The 19,213-nt window shown below is 42.0% G+C and overlaps 1 pseudogene; it reads right to left on the bottom strand.

Moving 5' to 3' along the window:
* Positions 1–925: 925 nt before the first annotated feature.
* On the bottom strand, positions 926–2,316 carry LOC122225892 (annotated as a pseudogene).
* Positions 2,317–19,213: the final 16,897 nt, after the last annotated feature.

The raw sequence follows: 19,213 nt of genomic DNA, 5'->3' as shown, positions 1-19,213 counted from the left end.
AAAAAAATAAATATTTGGGGCGCTGGCTGGCTCAGTCAGTAGAGCATGGGACTCTTGATCTTTGGGTCATGAGTTCAAGCCCCACGATGGGCATAGAGTTTACTTTAAAAAAAAAAAAATGTAGAATTGGGAATAAGGGAAGCCTTCTTTCCTTCCTTCACTCATTGTAGCTCTGTCACCTGCTTTTAGGACTCTGATCTCTCTGGTTCTCCTCCTTCAGACCTCCAACTCAGGCTTCTCTTTTTGCTTTGTTTTTGTTTAAAATGGAAAGTTTATTTGCTCAGTACACCAAATAGGATGCAAGGACGGTCATGACAAATATACAGAAATATGCAGATCAAAATAAAACTATAATTTAGTTTAAACGAAGGGAAACATATTAAAATGTTATGACAACATATTCCCAAGAGTTTTTTTTCTTCAGTTAATTTAACTATACATTTCAATAAAATAAAAGTTAATGGATTAAGGGGAAGTTAGCTTGTGAATTTTTCTTAAAAATAAAACTCCAACTCTATCAATCCATGCCAGTTAAACACTACAGCTAAAATTTGCAAATAAATGCAAAAGGAGATGAAGGAGTTATTTACCTTTTGTGCTTGAATAATCCAGAGGAAAATGGTTACCACAACTACAGCAGACAAACCGGTAAGACTGACCAAACTAGAACACAGCGTTGTACTAAATTTCAGTCTCAAATCCTGCTAAATGCTCATCATTAGTATGGCACATTTTGATCCATGATATGGTTTAATACCTAGACAGATCCCAATCTGTCTAGGAAGCACATAGATACTACTGTTGCTTTGTTTGTTTTTAAATATATATACATATTTAAAAAGCCAGGTATACTTCCACATACAAAGGCAGGTTTTCCCCAGGAGGAATTTATAGGCAGTAGTCTGGGGTGCAACATGAGGCTGGGTCATGTTGCACAACCATGAGGTGCTGGGTCAAACTGAAGGAAGGAGTATTTTATCTTTTTTATTTTGTTTTATTTTTTATTTTATTTTATTTTTTTAACGTTTATTTTTTTATTTTTGAGACAGAGAGAGACAGAGCATGAACAGGGGAGGGGCAGAGAGAGAGGGAGACACAGAATCAGAAGCAGGCTCCAGGCTCTGAGCCATCAGCCCAGAGCCCGACGCGGGGCTTGAACTCACGGACCGTGAGATCGTGACCTGAGCTGAAGTCGGACGCTTAACTGACTGAGCCACCCAGGCACCCCTATTTTGTTTTATTTTTTGAAATGTTTATTTTTGAGAGACAGAGAGAGCACGCACATCAATGGGGGAGGGGCAGAGAGAGAGGGGAACAGAGGATCAGAAGCAGGCTCTGGGCTGACAGCAGAGATCGTGAGGTCATGACCTGAGTGGAAGTCAGATGCTCAACCAAATGAGCCACTCAGGCGCCCAAGGAAGGAGTATTTTAAAGTGTCATCTAATTCCATGAGAGCAGCCTGGTTCCCACAACGATAACAGTAACTGGGTGCACTAAAAATGGTAACCACATTCTAATCATGACACCAATTGTATCCCTCCATTACAAGCTGGTGAGATCGAGAAGCCAGTGTGAGGCCATTCCCATGGTTAAATGTTTCAGAAAAGTCTTATCCACATGTGTAGCCAGCACCACATGGTGAAATACCCCACCCACCACAATCATCTGGATCTGACCACTACACATCACACATTGGGCCCTCATGTGGAACTTCCTGTAAAGGATCCAAGTCTCTTATATGACCCAGCACATCTAGGGATGGAGAGAGGCCACTGTGGAGGCAGAATATCTGTCCATCTACTAAAGTTGTAAGTAGAAGATAATCAGATAGATCTGTAACATATTTCCAAACATTGACATTTCTAAACTTTCACAGACATTCATTATAAAAGCCATATACTTGGGTAATTTCACAGCTTTCGTGGTTTCCTCTCAATATTGTAATGTGTTCTGAGTAATACGCCTTTAAGGCCACAAGGAGAGTCACAGTCTCCACTGAATAATAGCCTCTGTCTACACAGTCGCCCATGAACAGACAGTTTGTACCTGGTGATTTTCCACCAGTTCTGAAGAGTTCAGTAAGCTCAAGAAATTGACCATGCACATCTCCGACACGGTAACAGAACAACAAACCTCTTGCACATTTTATTCTTTTGTTAAAATTTCCTTAGCCTTTTTGCACAGCATCTGTACTTGGTTCTGTTAAGCTGTTTACACACATGCAGCTCTTTGGTGAATAACTAGCTGTCCATGGCTGCCTGAACCCCTTCCCCCTGTTTCCTTCCCCCTACCCGCCCCCAACCCTGAGTGCCCCATCGCTGCCACCAGCTCCTGGGGAGGTGGGGGGGTGGTGGTGAGGAAGGAGTCTCAGAGCATTTACCCCACCCAAGGCCAGCTGGGGGGAGGGGTGCTAGCCCACCCAGACGTGCCCTACTGCTTCTGTGTCCACCTCCTGGGAGGGAGTGAGTGAAGGGTGTGGGGAGGTCAGGATGACTTTGGCCCAGGTCTTTCACTGACCACCAGGTGTCTTCCCACCGCCCCCTCACCCCCACCCCCACCAGCCTCTACCCATAGGCTCCTCTTTTTTTAAGTCCTTTTTAAAGGCTTCATTCTCTGGCCAACACAAACATGAAAAGATGCTCAACATCACTCATCATCAGGGAAATGCAAGTCAAAACTATGATGAGATATCACCTCACACCTATCAGAATGGCTAAAATCAACAACACAAGAAATAAGTATCGGTGAGGATGCAGAGAAAAAGGAACCCTCCTGCACTCTTGGTGGGAATGCAAACTGGTGCAGCCACTGTAGGAAACAGCATGGAGGCTCCTCAAAACATTAAAAATAGCTGATCCAGTAATTGCACTACTGGGCATTTACTGAAGAAATACAAGAACACTAATTCAAAGGGATACATGCACCCCTATGTTTACTGTGGCATTATCTACAATAGTCAAATTATGAAAGCAGCCCAAGTGCCCATCAATTGATGAATGGATAGATGTGGTGAATATATATATATAATAGAATATTACTGAGCCATAAAAAAGAATGAAATCTTGCTATTTGCAATAACATGGATGGAGCTAGACAGTAAAATGCTAAGCAAAGTCAGTGAGAGAAAGACAAATGCCATATGAGTTTACTCATCTGTGGAATTTAAGAAATAAAAAAAATGAAGAAAGGAAGGATAAGAGAGACACAAGCTAAGAAAGACACTCTTAACCCTGGAGAATAAACTGATGGTTACCAGAAGGGAGGGGGGGATGGGGATGGGTCAAATAGGTGAAGGGGATTAAGGAGGGCACTTGTGGAGATGAGCACTGGATAATGTATAGAATTGTCAAGTCACTATAGTGCACACCTGAAACTAATATAACACTATCAACCACACTGGAATTAAAATTTAAAACTTAAAAAAAAAAAAAGGTTTCATCCTCAACGCTTTTCCCCTTTCTCCTCAGAATCCTCAGGACTCCTATGATTACTTTCATCCAAATCATTTCCACTCCTAACACCTTTTCCTGACCCACCTGGCTTTGGGTAACGACTATGCTGGAGTGCCTGACACCCTACACTATTGACTGTGTCCAACACCCTGGTCCAGGCACCTGCCTGAACTCCTTCTGATCTCAGGGCATGCAACTCTAAACAAGGGCTCCCCACTGCCTACAGAATTTCTCTAAACTCTAGCCCTGGATTTAAGATCCGGTTTGGTCTGGCTTCCAAACAGCCATCACTACCCTGCTTGACATACCCTCTAGCTCGACACCACCTCTATGCTTTTCTGGCCTCTGAGAACTTGCTTACAATGTCTTGTCTGCTATTACCCAAGAAATCTTTTCGTGCCCAATTTCTGCACGTTCAGATCTCACCCAGGGTTCTCATTTAGTCCTTTAGGTTTGAAGTAGCAAAACACACTGAAGTAAGTAAATCCCAAAAGGCCACCTCCAGTGGGTGTGATATCCTGGAGGTCAATACATGGCACGTATAACTACCTCGGAGGAAAATCCCATTATACAGTAACTGCTGGTAACAGAAAAAAATACATGAAGAGTCATCTATTCCAAGAAGACAGAAAAACAATAAAATAAACCCAAAGAAAGTAAAATAAGGATAGCAGTAAAATTAAAATCAGAAATCAATAATTACAAAAACAAAAAATGAGTTTATAAATCAAAAAGCTGAATTGCTGAACATACGGGTGTGCTAGCTAGCTTTACAGAAGAAATGGAAAAGAACACAAAAACACAAAATTAAGATAAAGGGAAACTTGTTAGCAGAAATACAGATAAGTAGGAGACATTATATACCACTATAACTTAATACATTTGAAAGTCTGAACGAAAATTGATGATCTTTCATGAAACTACATATTCCCAAAACTGGGTTGGAAACACATGGAAACCTTAAACAATAACATGTAGAAATAAACACAATTCTCCTCCAATCAGCCCCAGATCATTTCACATGTGAACCTTTCAAATACTGAATGAACAGATTTTTTGATGCTGTTTAAACTATTCAAGAGCATAGAGACGTAAAGGAAATACCTTAACTCATTTTACAAAACTGACAAATGACTGATCTGAGAACCTAATAAAGACAAAACTGCAGACAATTTTACTTGTAAAGTAAGTTGAAAAAGTTTAAGAATATACACACACAAACCACATATAAATTGTATATATCAAATCAAGCCAGCTGTACATTAAATAACACACCAAGACAAGTAAAGTTCATTTCAGGAATCAAGGAATCAAGGAATCAAGGATGGTCTCGTATTAAGAAATTTAGTAATATAAATTAATCTTAAGTAAGTCAGAGACTTTACTATCAAAAATGCATTCATTGGGGTGCCTGGGTGGCTCAGTCGGTTAAGCGTCTGACTTCAGCTCAGGTCATGATCTCACAGTCCGTGAGTTCAAGCCCTGTGTCGGGCTCTGTGCTGACAGCTCAGAGCCTGGAGCCCGTTTCAGATTCTGTGTCTCCCTCTCTCTCTGCCCCTCCCCTGTTCATGCTCTGTCTCTGTCTCAAAAAATAAATAAACGTTAAAAAAAATGTAAAAAAAAAACGCATTCATTAAGATTTGTACACCTATTCCTCCTTATAAGCCTCTTAATAAAATGAAAATAGAGGTGCCTGGCTGGCTGTGTCAGCAGAGCATGTGACTCTCCATCTCGGGGTTGTGAGTTCCAGTCCCACATTGGCTGTAGAGATTACTTAAAAATAAAATCTTTAGGAGAGCCTGGATGGCTCAGTCGGTTGAGCGTCCAACTTTGGCTCAGGTCACGATCTCGCGGTCTGTGAGTTCGAGCCTTGTGTCAGGCTCTGTGCTGACAGCTCAGAGCCTGGAGCCTGCTTCGGATTCTGTGTCTCCCTCTCTCTCTGCCCCTCCCCTGCTCATGCTCCGTCTCTGTCAAAAATAAAATAACATTAAAAAAAATTATTATAAAAAAAATAAAATCTTTAAGGGGTGCCTGAGTGTCTGACTCTTGATTTCAGCTAAGATTGAGATCCCCAGGTTGTGGAATAGAGTCCTGTGTCAGGCTCTGCACTGAACGTGGAGACTACTTGAGACTCATATTCTCTCTCTCTCTTTCTCTCCCCTCCCCCCCCCCGTCTCTCTCCTAAATAATAAACAAAATCTTTCCAAAAAAAAAAAAGGAAAGAAAATGAAAGGTATTCCTTTATCTTAGTGAAAGTATTTCTCAAAACCAAAGCCAGGATGTGTTTAAAATGCTAAAACACCAGAAACATTTCTGATCAAGTCAGATTCAACAGAGGGCCTAATACTAACAGTGTTATTGAATATTATTCTAGAAGCTCCTGCCAATAGAAAAGGACTGAATTACAATGTGTAATTAATAGAAAGGAGGTTGCAAAATTGTCATTATTTACAAAGCATATGATTGCACATCAAAAAAAACAAAAACAAAAACAAAACACCAGCTTAAGCCTACTAGAAAAATAAAAGTGAGCAAAGAGATTATTTTAAAAATTAACAAAGTGGCACCTGGGTAGCTCAGTTGGTTGGGTGCCTAACTCTTGATTTCAGCTCAGGTTATGATGAGCCCTGCATCAGGCTCCTTGCTAATAGCATGGAGCCTGCTTGGGATCCTCTCTCTCCATCTTCCCCTCCCTTGCTCGTGCTCTCTTTCTCTCAAAATAAATAAACTTAAAAAAAAAAAAGAACCTGAGCAGAGGCAACCAAATGGAGTTGCCCCAAATGGAGACCTCCACAAAGTCATGTAACGACAAAGTTCTTGAACGAGTAGGATATATGTGAAGAACTCCAATGCCATTAAGTACAATTCACATACTTAAATGGGAGAACTCCCTCCTAAAGTAAAGCTACTAGAAAAATCTAAAAGAGATGTTAAAATAAATACACTTCAGATATTTGAAGGAAGAAAGAATAGCAGAATTAACCATAAATAGGATGCGGGTGATTCTCTTACCAGCATGACTCAAGCCATTAAGGTTTCCAGCCTCACCTGCTCTGCCAGAATCTGTTCTCTATGACTGCCTCCTCTGGCACACAAAGGGGACAACAGGCTGCAGTGACTTTACTTGAAGCCAATCTAATTTTTGTTTCTACACCTGGCTCCATGAGACGGACTCAAGGCTAGGAAGGAGAGAAAGGCAGCGACACAGGGAAGCCGAGGGAGAAGATGATCACATGGGGGCAGGGACAAGTCACTGCCCAAGAAAAGTAAGCACTTCCCCAAACACCTTTAAGACACTTAAAATTTTTTCATGTGGAATATAAAGAAATCAGGTGGGGAGTGTAGGTAAGAGTGTGGACACTTCATTTTGAGGACCCACTGTTTTTTAAGGGCTTGTCTAGGAAACGGATAGCTTATTAGACCCCTCTTGGCTGGCAGGCTTTTGGTGAGCCAATGGACTATTACCTGCTATCTCAGCCACGTGCCACCTTGGGACCAATCCTTACCTAAGTCAGCATTTAAAAAGCTACAGCCGGGGTGCCTGGATGGTGGCTCAGTTGGTGTAGCATCTGACTTCGGCTCAGGTCATGATCTTGTAGTTTGTGCGTTCAGGCCCATGTTGGGATCTGTGCTGACAGCTCAGAGCCTGGAGGCTGCTTCAGATTCCGTGTCTCCCTCTCTCTCAAGAATAAATAAACATTAAAAAAATAAAAATAATTAAAAAAAAAAAAAAAGGCTACAGCCAAGGGGCACATAGCTGGGTCAGTCAGTAGAGAATGTGACTCTTGATCTGTGGGGGTTGTGAGTTCTGGCCCCACGTTGGGGGTAAAAGTTACTTTAGAAGAAAAAATAAAAGCTCCAGCCAAGCACCCTGCTGTCTACAAGGGACCATCAGTCTTCCAGGTTTCGCCAATGTGGTCTTTCAATTACCTGTCTCCAGTCTGGGGCTGAAGAGAGCTTCCTGGAGGAGGTGATACTAACTGCTAAGTGGAAGGAATTTCCAGGTGACAATGGGGAGGAGGGCTTTGAAGTTCCCGGGAGCAGCCTATGGACAAGGCAAAGGAAGAGGGCAATGCGTTCTTAGAGCTGCCAGTCCAGAGGCTGGATGGGGAAGTGTAATGAGATAAGACAGAAACCAGTGACAATCTCTTTAAAATCTTTGTTGCCTCGATTTAATTTTTTTAACCTTTTTTTATTATTGAGAGACAGAGAAACAGAGCATGAGCAGGGGAGGGGCAGAGAGAGGAGGAGACACAGAATCCAAAGCAGGTTCCAGGCTCTGAGCTGTTAGCACAGAACCCAACGAACTCACAAACCGCGAGATCATGACCTGAGCCGAAGTCGGACGCTCAACTGACTGAGCCACCCAGGGACCCCTACCTTGATTTAATTTTTAAACTTGTTTTCACTGTCTTTTGAGCACATACAGTTTTTTAAATTAAAAATTTCCTAATTAGAATATAAACTCTTGAATGGCAGAGAGTTTGACATATACCTTTCCTCCCAGCAGAGTCCTATCTTCATCTGGAGAGACCTACTGCCAGATGACAATGCTCAAATCCAGAATCCCTGGAAGCATCAACAGACAATGATGATTAAAACCCCTAAAGACCCATAAGCTTTCTGCCCCTGGTGCACCTAGGCTCTGCTTGGAACACAGATTCTTCTGTTCCTAAACCCCTTAGCAGAGATGGGAGGGGCTCTGGTGCTGGAGGGGCAGGACCACACTCTCCTTACTCTGGGTGAGACAGCAAGGATCTTGCTTTTGAGCCTCACTTCTTTCTTTCTTTAATTGTTCTTTATTGTTGTTGGAGTCTTTTCTTAAAGTTTATTTTATTCTGAAAGAGAGAGAGAGAAAGAAATGTGAGCAGGGGAGGAGCAGAGAGGAGGCTCCACCCTGTCAGCCCAAAGCCCAACAAGGGGCTCAAAACTACAAACTGTGAGATTATGACCTGAGCCGAAATCAAGAGTCAGATGGTCAACTGACTCAGCCACCCAGGCGCCCTGAGACTCACTACTTGCATCAAGTTGTTGCTATGTTAACTTTTTAACAGTTTGCTTGCAAAGTTAATAACTTTCCAAGTAATGGATCGGGGGGATGGGGTCCACATGTTCTCAGGAACAATTTAACTTCATGTTATAATTTGGAGCCAATAAGAAAAAAAAAAGCCTAATATAAGCATCTTCTAGGTTTCTGCCTCAGTATGAGAGCTGCTTCTGTCTTGGCATGCTGAGGGAAGGCAGGCTCCCCAGTGGGTTTGAAGAGAAATACCATGTGAGAATCAGGTCTCCTAAAGACAGGCAGAATTCTAGAGAGCCTGTTCTGGAGTGGGTAGGACGACGGTAATCATGCTGTGAACAACTATTAAATTCCAAAAGAACAACTTTGTAGATATGGCTATATTAATGTTTTTCATTTCACTGGCTTTGCAGCTTTGTAATTCAGATATAAGTCTGTCTCCATTTCCTACTTGTAGAAGAGCCGTAAACCCAAGGAGTTTAATGTGCACAAAGCCCAGTATAAGTAATTAGATAACAGAAACTTTTGTAACAGAATTTTTTTTCTTTAGAAGTCAGGCAAATCTGTGAGGATTTGGCCTTCAAGGAGGGATGGTGCTGCTGCTGGGACCTCGTGCAATCTGTCAGTTTAAGGGCCTGAGTGGGGACAGTGTGTCCCCATATACAGCTGAGGCGGTAGGCTGCCAACAGTTATCTCCAGGACAGACTATTACAAATGTTACCGCTAAAGACATTTTGGTTAGCCCTCCCACTGTTCTATGCAATAGGGAGACTCGATAACTTTGCCTCTCTGATTTGCAAATCCAGATTTTGTTTGGAGAGCATGTTATCATGGAAGAAAAAAGATGGCTGCTGATCTCATTAACTGCAGATGGGACAGGGCAGTTTTTTCCAGATGAACTGTACTCAGAAGATTCATACTTTTCAGGAAATCATGCACCCATTGAAAAAGAAGACTAAAATCATGAAAGCAGGCAAGAAATTTCAGGTAAGTGATTCAGGTCGCTATCTTTATAGTACCCACATGAATGTTCAAAGTATAACAGGTTCTCTGGAGTAGATAAGAGTGCTGTTTATTGAGTAATCTCTACATTCATTGTGGGACTCCAACTTATAACCCTGAGATCAAGAGTCACATGCTCTTCTGACTGAGCCAGCCAGGGGCCCCTGGGGATACCTGCTTATTTAGATGTTGGTCTATTTATAGTTCTGATGAAAACTGGAGATCATCTAGGCTTGCCTGAAACTTCAACTTTGTGCCTGTAAAGGTTACAGTAGTCTTTTATGTTTCAAATGTATTATCTAGTACTCTTGCTTACTTTTTTTTTAATTTAATGTTTGTTTATTTTTGAGAGATGGAGACAGAGCTTGAGCAGGCAAGGGGCAGAGAGAGACGGAGACACAGAATCCGAAGCAGGCTCCAGGCTCCGAGCTGTCAGCACAGAGCCCGACGCGGGTCTCAAATTCACAAACCAAGAGATCATGACCTGAGCGGAAGTCGGAAGCTCAACCAACTGAGCCACCCAGGCACCTTATTGCTTACTCTACTCTTTAAACCTTACAGTATGCTGTAAGGATTAATGATCTTGTTACCAAACAAGAAAGAAAATTTCACAAGGGTTTTCCACGTCTGAATTGTTGTATTATCTCAAAAGTTTAAATAAGATGATCTACCGCCATTGTTCTTCTAACTGTCCAGTATATTACAATTCCACTGGTGTGCTTGGGAGGGTGAATAATTCTTTGGACTTTTTGCTAGAGTTATGGTGTCATCATGATTAAGTGGTGAACAGCAGACAGTGATAAGCTTCAAGTGATAATGTCTTTATTTTTTTTGCTATGTCTTTAGCTTTGATGATTAAAAAACGAATTCTGTGTAAAACCAAAAGTGATAAAGAAGAGAAACAGAGAAGGAAAAGTCATGCAGTATCTTAATCAAGACTGGGCAACACTGGAGTAGTAAATCTGTTTAGCAGTTCAAGGTCCCAAGGTTTTTGTATTTCCTTTGAAGAACTTGAGTTGACACAGTATGTGGCTTTGACATCATGGACCAAAATACTCCTTTACCTTGGGATGGCAGGTGCAGCAAATCTGCAGGACTCCTCAAAAAACTTCCCTGAATCTGGAAATCATCAGCTTAAACTACAAAGTTTGGCCTTGGCCTTCAAAGTGAAAACCTTGAAAGAAAGGACTGTATGAAGAATCCAGCCTGCACAGTTGGTAAGAATGCTCCATAGTGCATCACCTGGATGCATTCTGTTGCTTCTAACTCTGTGTTGGTTGAACTCTCTGTCCTTTTCTTTATATTAATCATTTTCTTTTTAAGGAGAGAAAGAGTGTGTGAGTGGGGTAGAGGGACAGAGGGAGGGAGGGAGGGAGGGAGGGAGGGAGAGAGAGAGAGAGAGAGAGAGAGAGAGAGAGAGAGAGAGAGAGAGAGAATCTTAAGTAGGCTCTATCCTCAGCATGGAGCCTGATGCAGGACTTGATCCTACAACCCTGAGGTCATAACCTGAGCCAAAAGTCAGAGCCAAGAGTCAGATGCTCAACTGAAGCCACCTAGGAGACCCCCCCCCAATTATTTTTGAGACATAATTGACATATAACACTGTGTAGAAGTTCAAGGTATACATCATTTTGCCCTTTTTTTTAATGTTTGTTTATTTTGAGAGAGAGACAGAGCATTAGTGGGGGAAGGGCAGAGAGAGAGGGAGACACAGAATCTGAAGCAGGCTCCAGGCTCTGAGCTGTCAGCACAGAGCCAGATGCAGGGCTTGAACTCGCGAGCTGTGCAATCATGACCTGAGCTGAAGTCGGACGCTCAACTGACTGAGCCACCCAGGCGCCCCTATTTTGTCTGCTTAATCTTAAAACTTATACCTTTGTTTCTATTCTTTACCTCTGACTAAAGGTAAAAATAATTTTTCTGTACTTAATTTGTATCTTGTTTAATGATGTCTTCTTCTTCCCCCTAAGTTTTAGCTACCTCCTTCTTTATCCTAGGATCTTCTCCTTTAATTCCATTTTTAAAAAATTCACCACCAAATTCTCTGAGCATAGTTTTGATCAGGACATTCCCCTAAACGTAACCCTTCAAAAGCTCCCAGGTTTCAGTAAATCAGAATGGCTCACCTCTAACTCTAGAGCAAGAGTACAAAGGGAGGCCCACACATCCTACCTGAATATTTAAAAATTATAAGCCTAGCAAAGTACTACAAATATGCCTTCATAAGGACATAGCATGCCACGTTCTAGTTCAGAATTCTCAGGCCTGTCCGAGTTCCATACCAGGTCGTGGGACAGGAGAATCACCTCTGGGCCACTGCCAAACGCCTCCTCCTACCTGCTGTGCATTCTTTGGAGGGTTTGGAGGGTTCTTATTATATACAGGTGGACATCCAGACTCATCCCCACCTCTCCCCAAACATCCACACTCCATCAGTCCATGCCCAGCTTTAGGGCCCAAGCATATGCATACCGGCTATCTGTTTTTAGGTTAGGTAGGTAAGAGGTGCTGGAAAACCCTAGTATAGGGCTCCAAGCTGTTTAGCCAGGAAATTCGGGGAGCTTGGCTAGAAGGTAGGGGGAGGGGGAAGGCTGAGCAGGCTCCTCCCTTAGCTTCTTGGACTCCTTTTGTGGGTTGGGGTGAAGGGAGGGACCCCACTGCACAGGGATTAGAATTAGGGGGAGTTTAAGGGCAGTGGTGGCCTCAAAATTTGTTTGTAAACACACTAGGTCCTCTCCACACTTCTTCCCTAGAGAACTGTCTTCTCCAGCTCTGCTCTAAACACAAACTAAAATGAAACCCAGAAGAGCAAGGAGACATAAATATAACCCTAAAGTGAAATAGAAAATGAGAGTAAAAGAAGGGAATTAAACTACATTAAGAATAAGAAAAAGGTAAATATTGGTAAAAGAAATGAAACAAAAAAAATTAAAGTTTATTTATTTTGAGAGAGTGCGTATGCACAAGTGGGTGAGAGGCAGAGAGAGGAAGAGAATCCCAAGCAGACTGACAGCACAGAGCTCCGTGCAGAGCCCAACGCGGGGCTCGATCCCACGAACCGTGAGATCATGACCTGAACCAAAACCAAGAGTAGGTCAACCAACTGAGTAGGCCTCAACCAACTGAGGCACCTAGGCACCCCAAAACAAAAATTTTTAATAAATTTTAGAAACCCTAAAGGAAATACGATGAAGGCTATTTAATGTAAATGAGACAAAGGCTAAAACCAACAGAAGTTAAAAACATGAAACCAGAGGAGATAAAAGATTTAGTGGGTAGAAAGAGGCCCAGTTCTTCAGCAATGCAGGGAAATGTGAGAGAACAAGTCCTTAAAGATGTACACTTAAAAAAATCACAAGCTACACGTAGCTAAATAGGTATGGAGCCTCATCATAATACCCCGTGACATAATGCAACCAGGTTTGTATTCTCACTAGAATTTTGAAAGTTACATAGGTACCACTTTTTTCCTATTGTAATGTGTTTTCAATTACATCCTTTGTTGGCAGCCAGAGGTGAGCTGGCCCTTGGAGTTGACACAGCTGAAACCGCGAACACGGTTTTTGAAAGGAATATGGATAATATTTAGCAAAAGCCATAAAATGACCATGCTCTTTGATCCACTCATTCCAGTCCTGCTAGACAGTCCTACGGCAGGAGTCCTATAGGGCTGAAAAAAGGAAACGTTCCAATCTTAAAAACTTCCAATTTTATGCTTATGCTGACTACAGAAGTAAAACCAAAATGTCCAAAGGCAGGAGAAAGATGTAACAAATGATGGTATATTTGTCTGAGGAATCGTGCAGCAACTAAAATGATGATTACTAAGACTTTTAATGAAAAGATATCATTTAAGGGACACAAGCAGAAAATAAAAATGATTGTACTCTAAAAGTGCACAAGGTATGCAAATCACCTTTTATTTTAATTTTTACAAAATGTTCATTTTTTATTTTTGTATGAGAGAGACACAGAGCACAAACAGGGGAGGGGCAGAGAGAGAGGGAGACACAGAATCCAAAAGCAGGCTCCAGGCTCCAAGCTGTCAGCACAGAGCCCGATGTGGGGCTTGAACCCACAAACTGCGAGATCATGCCCTGAGCTGAAGTCTGGCATTTAACTGACAGAGCCACCCAGGTGCCCCTACAAATCACTTTTTAAAAAATCATTGCTCTAAGGGCGCCTGGAGCATCTGATTCTTGATTTGGCTCAGTCATTTCTTGGCTCAGTCAAAATCATGATCTCGCAGTTTGTGAGGTCAAGCCCCGTATTTAGGCTCTGAGCTGACAGTGCAGAGTCTGCTTGGGATTCTCTCTCTCTCCCTCCCGTGTTCTCTCTCAAAATAAATAAACTTAAATAAAAACAAACAAACAAACAACCCAAAACCAATGTTCTAACAGCTGTGATGTTTCAGTGATAAATGATGGGTAACTTCCCCTTCCTTCCCTTTCACAAGATGCAGGTACCCTCAGCTTATCACAGAATCCCAAGACCTCTAAATTGTCACCTTCTGATTCTGCTTCCCAGGCACTGTCCTTAGGCTTAGGAACATTTGTCATCCCTGTCTTGCTTGGAGGCTGCACTGCGCAGCTCAGAGAACTCTAAGGCAACAAATATCAAATTATTCACTTTTAGCAGCTTGAATTTATTCCTCAGACTTGAGTGGGGGATCTGCATGCACTGATCTGACCCTAAAAACTGGCAAAAGGAAAACATCACGTTCCTTATTAACCTTGTGCAAATTTACCAAGAAATTGTAACTTCTCCCCTCTAATTCCAAAACTGGCTGTGGCTGTTATCTATTATTTCTTGACTTCTTCCACGTCTCATCTTAAGTCTATTTCCTATGATGAACCTTCCAAGGCTTCTCAATCCCCTTTCTGAAGGTTCCCAGAAAACACAGTACACTTCCCCTTATATATAGCTCACAATTCTTTCTTTAATGCCTGGCTTTCCCACTAAGACCATAAACTCTACATAGTCAGAGAATGTCTGTTTTAACATAAAGATGTTCGGAATCTTGGTATTGAGTTCATATCTTCCCTCGTGAGAAGAGATGGTCATCTCAGTCTCTAACAGCCTGGCCTGTGCAGTCTGCCTGGGGGAGATTACCACATACTTCCAAAGAAAAACTAACAATGAAATAACAGAAAGTCAAAAACGTGGATTTTTTTTAGAAGAGCTTTAGGCTTGAGCCACAAGGAAGCAATAGGAATTCTCTGCGGGAGTCAAGTCCTCTTCAGTGCTGGGTTTTCCAGGCTGTTCTATCTACCTGGAAGCCCTTCTTTTTGTCTTTGCCCATCTAACTTCTAGGACCTTCAGGCTTAGTATGGGTATCATCTCCTTTAAGTCTTTGACTTCCCAGACTATGCAGATTTGCAGGGAGCAATCAGTTTCTGAGAATGGCTGGAAACCATTCAAGGTTTGTTGCAAAGAATTTGTTGATCCACTGGTACCTTCTAACTCTCTTCATATGCTAACCTTACAGAGACAAGGACAGGATGTGGGTAGGGATTTAGTCCCTAGGGTGTTCACACTTCTTTAAAAATCTGGAGGCAATTAGGAACATAAATGGTACAGCCACTATGTAACACAATACCAAGCCTCCTGAAAAAATTAAAAATTACCATATGATCTAGCAAGTCCACTTCTGGGTATTTATCCATAAGAACTCAAAGCAGAATCTTAAGAGATATTTATACACTCATGTTCATTACAGCATTATTCACAATAGCCAAGAGGTATGAACAACCCAAATGTCCACGAACAGATGGATAAAGGAAATGTGGTTATATACACACAATGGAATGTCACACAGCCTTAAAAAAAAATGAGATCCTATCACATGTTACAACATGGATGAATTTCGAGAATATTATACTAAGTAAGCCAGTCATCAAAGGACATATACTGATGATGTCACTCACGAGAGATCTAAAGTAGTCAAAATCAGGAGTGCCCTGGTGGCTTAGTCAGTTAAGTGGCTGACTTCGGCTCAGGTCATCGTCTCACAGTTTGTGAGTTCGAGCCCCGCATCGGGCCCTGTGCTGACAGCTCAGAACCTGGAGCCTGCTTCAGATTTTGTGTCTCCCTCTTTCTCTGCCCCTCCCCGCTTGCACTTGGTCTCTAAAAAATAAAAGAAAAAAGAAAAATAAAAAAAGAAAGTAGTCAAATCATAAAAACAAAGTAGAAAGCTGTTGCTGGGGGAAAGGGAAGAGGGAATTAATATACACATAGTTTTAGTTTTGCAAGATAAAGTTCTAGAAATCTGTTGCACAACATGAATGTACTTAACACTAAACTGTACACCTAAAAATGTTTAAGATGGTAAATTTAATGTTATGTGATTGTGACCACAATTAAAAATAAATTAGGGTGTCTGGGTGGCTTAGTTGGTTAGACTGTATTATGTTAAATTAAAGCAGTCAGAGAAAAGACAAATACCATAGGATTTCACTCATATGAGATCATGACCTGAGCCAAAACCAAGAGTCAGAAGCTTAACCAACTGAGCCACCCAGGCACCCCGGGAAGGGAATTCTTAAAATACTTTAAAAGCATGAAACGGACGACAAAAACAATTATTAGTTTGATTACATAAAATAGTAAGGATTTCTACTCAAAGAGGATACAACAGCCAAAATTAACAAATGAGTAATGAACTGGGAGAATGTATTTGTACCCTCCAAAAATATGAGGTTACTATCCAGACATACAAAGAGGGTCTTGTAAATCAACAATCAAAAGAGCCTTGAGTGCCTGGCTGGCTCAGTCTGAGAGCATGTGACTCTTGATCTTGAGATTGTGAGTTCAAGCCCCATGTTGGGTGTAGAGATTACTTAAGGGCAAAAAAGAAGGGGGGGGCGGTCATTGATAAAAGAGCAAAGCTTATGAATCAGCAATAGAGGGTGAAATCTAAATGACTAAAAATATAGGGACAGCTACCCTCTCAAGTTCAGTAATTAGAGAAATACAGATCTTCAACAATGGGATACTATTTTACATCCATTATGTTGGGAAAAATTAGAAAAGTTGAGTGAGAGGTTACCTGGGTAGCTTAGTCGGTTAAGCATCCAACTGTATTTATTTATTTACTTCTTTCAGAGAGCTAGAGAAAGAGAGCGAGTGAAGTGAAGAGCACGAGCATGAGTGGGGGAGGTGCAGAGAGGGAAACAGAATATCTGAAGCAGGCTCCAGGCTCTGAGCTGTCAGCAGAGCCCAACTTGGGACTTGAACTCAAACCACGAGGTCATGACCTGAGCCAAAGTCAAGACACTTAACTGAGTCATCTAGGTGCCCCCGGGCCCCAAACATCTAACTCTTGATTCTGGCTCAGGTCATGAAGTGACAGTTTGTGAGACTGAGCCTGGCATTGGGCTCGAGCTGACAGCGTGGAGTCTGCTTGGGATTCTCTCTCTTCTCTGTCCCTCCCCTGCTCACACTCTCTCTCAAGATAAACTTAAAAAACAAGATGTAGAAGTGGGAACTCCAGTCAAATATACAAAAAGCCAAAGTACTTAGGACAACAGAACTCTGACCAACAACTTCTATAGCAATTAGCCTGGGAAGCCAAACCACCTTTGCAGCAATTGGCCCAGGATGGTCAGACTTGGTCAAGGACTACCAAATTCCCTATGTTGGTTCCCATTTCCAACTTGGAACCAACCAGAGAAGCCATGTATGTTCCCCAAAACCCGAACATAAGATGCCCTGTTTGTAGTTAGCTTCCCAGGCCAATAACTTTCAGTAGGAGCATATGGAGCCTTCCCTTTAACAATGTAAAGCTCTTCCACTCCCAGCTGCCTTTGAGTCTGCGAAATACTGGCCATGGAGGCTGACTTCTTTATCATAGCTAGGTCTGAATGAATACCACGGGTTTGTTTTCATCCAGGTGGTCTTCACCTATTTTCACAAAATAGAACCATTGTGAAGAGCAACCTGGCAATACTGAGAGGAACTAATCATAAGCTCCCTTCAGGAACCAACAGGTACTCTTTTTGAGGTCCATAAGGGGTCAGAGATGAAGATGTTCATAAGCAGCATTATTGCAGGGTGGGGTGGGGGGTTGGAGCAGCCTGGGTGTCCACCACTAGACAAAGTGATAAAATAGTGTGGATAAATACTGTAAAATTCATTAGAAATCTTGAGTCTTATGTACATACCAACATATACATCTTTTTAAAAATATATAAGATCCAAAGCATAATTCCTTTCACATAAATTGGAAACACCATCACTCACAAAAGGACATACTTTAGAAGAAAAACATCAGTGAACTATAGGACTATTAGTGGGTGGGAAGCCTTTCCAGGGAAGGGAACGTAGGAATCAGGGCCAGATAAAAGGGAAAATACAAGAGGTTTTGTGGATTTGATAGAGTGGCAAGGACTAAAGGATATTACCAACGGTGTTTATTTTTTTAATAAAGTTCGAGAGAGAGTGCACATGTGCACCAGCACGAGCACAAGGAGGGGAGGGGCAGAGAGGGAAAGACAGAATCCCAAGCAGGTTCCTCACTGTCAATGCAGAGCCCAATGTGGTGCTTTAACTCACAAACCACAAGATGATGACCTGAACTGAGATCAAGAGGCAGTCACTTAGCGGAGGACTTTGGCTTATGTCGTGATCCTTGTGGTTCCTGAGTTTGAGCCCCACATTGGGCTCACTGCTCTCACCAGAGCCTGCTTTGGATTCTCTGTCCCCCTCTCTTCCCCTCCCCTGCTTTTGCTCTCAAAAAAATTTAAGTAATCTCTACACCCAACTTGGGGCTCAAACTTACAATTCAGAGATCGAGTTGCATGCTCTACCAACTGAGCCAGCCAGGGGCCCCCTACCCTACTGTCTACTCTTGTCTAAAAATTCTTATCCCTCCACACACCAGTGGAAAAAGCAACTTAAATACTATTCCCAAGTGAATCCCACAACAAAGGGGGTTTTGACCTTGTAGGTGTAGGTCAAAGTAAGCATCCAAGTTGGAGAGGAATACCTAACAGGTTTGTCTCTCAATCTGGTCATTAAAAGTGTATCAGCATCAGCAGAATTGCTCCTTGACCTATAATTCTCCACCCTCACATGTCTACAGAAACAGGTTATTAGTCTAAAAGAAAGCAGTGCATGGGTGTCAAACGGGGTTCACAAACACTATATAAAGTTTCCTGGGGCTGCCATAACAAACTATAACAAAGTAGGTGGCTTAAAACAAAAACACACAATTCTAGAGACCAGAAGTCTGAAACTAGAGTATTGACAGGATCATGCTCCCTCCAAAGGATCTAGGGAAGAATCCTTCCTTGTGACTTAACCCTAGTTATTCAAGACGTTTTACCACTGGGGGGAGAAGGGTGAAAGGTACATGGGACAGTACTATTTTCTCAACATCCTGTATCATTTCACAAGCAGAGCAAAAAAGTACTTTTAGTTTTACAAAAGTAAAGAAAAACTAGGAGGGGTGCATGGATAGCTCAGTCGGTTAAGCATCAGACTTTGGCTCAGGTCATGATCTCACGGTTGAGTTTAAACCCTGCATCAGGCTCTCTGCTGTCAGCACAGACCTGCTTCAGATCCTGTAACCCTCCCTCTCTTCCCCTCCCCCACTCATGCTCTTTCAAAAATAAATGAACATTAAAAAAAGAAAACTGGGATTAAAAACCCTGTTAGCCAGTAATAGCAATACAATGCAGCAAAGTATGATAATGGAGTACCTATGATTAATGTCTTCAGTTTTCCCACCCACATGCTC

The sequence above is a fragment of the Panthera leo genome, chromosome C1 (assembly GCF_018350215.1).
Source record: "Panthera leo isolate Ple1 chromosome C1, P.leo_Ple1_pat1.1, whole genome shotgun sequence".
Lineage (NCBI taxonomy): Eukaryota > Metazoa > Chordata > Mammalia > Carnivora > Felidae > Panthera > Panthera leo.
The sequence above is the reverse complement of the archived record's forward strand: the minus strand, read 5'-3'. Positions and strand labels throughout refer to the sequence as shown.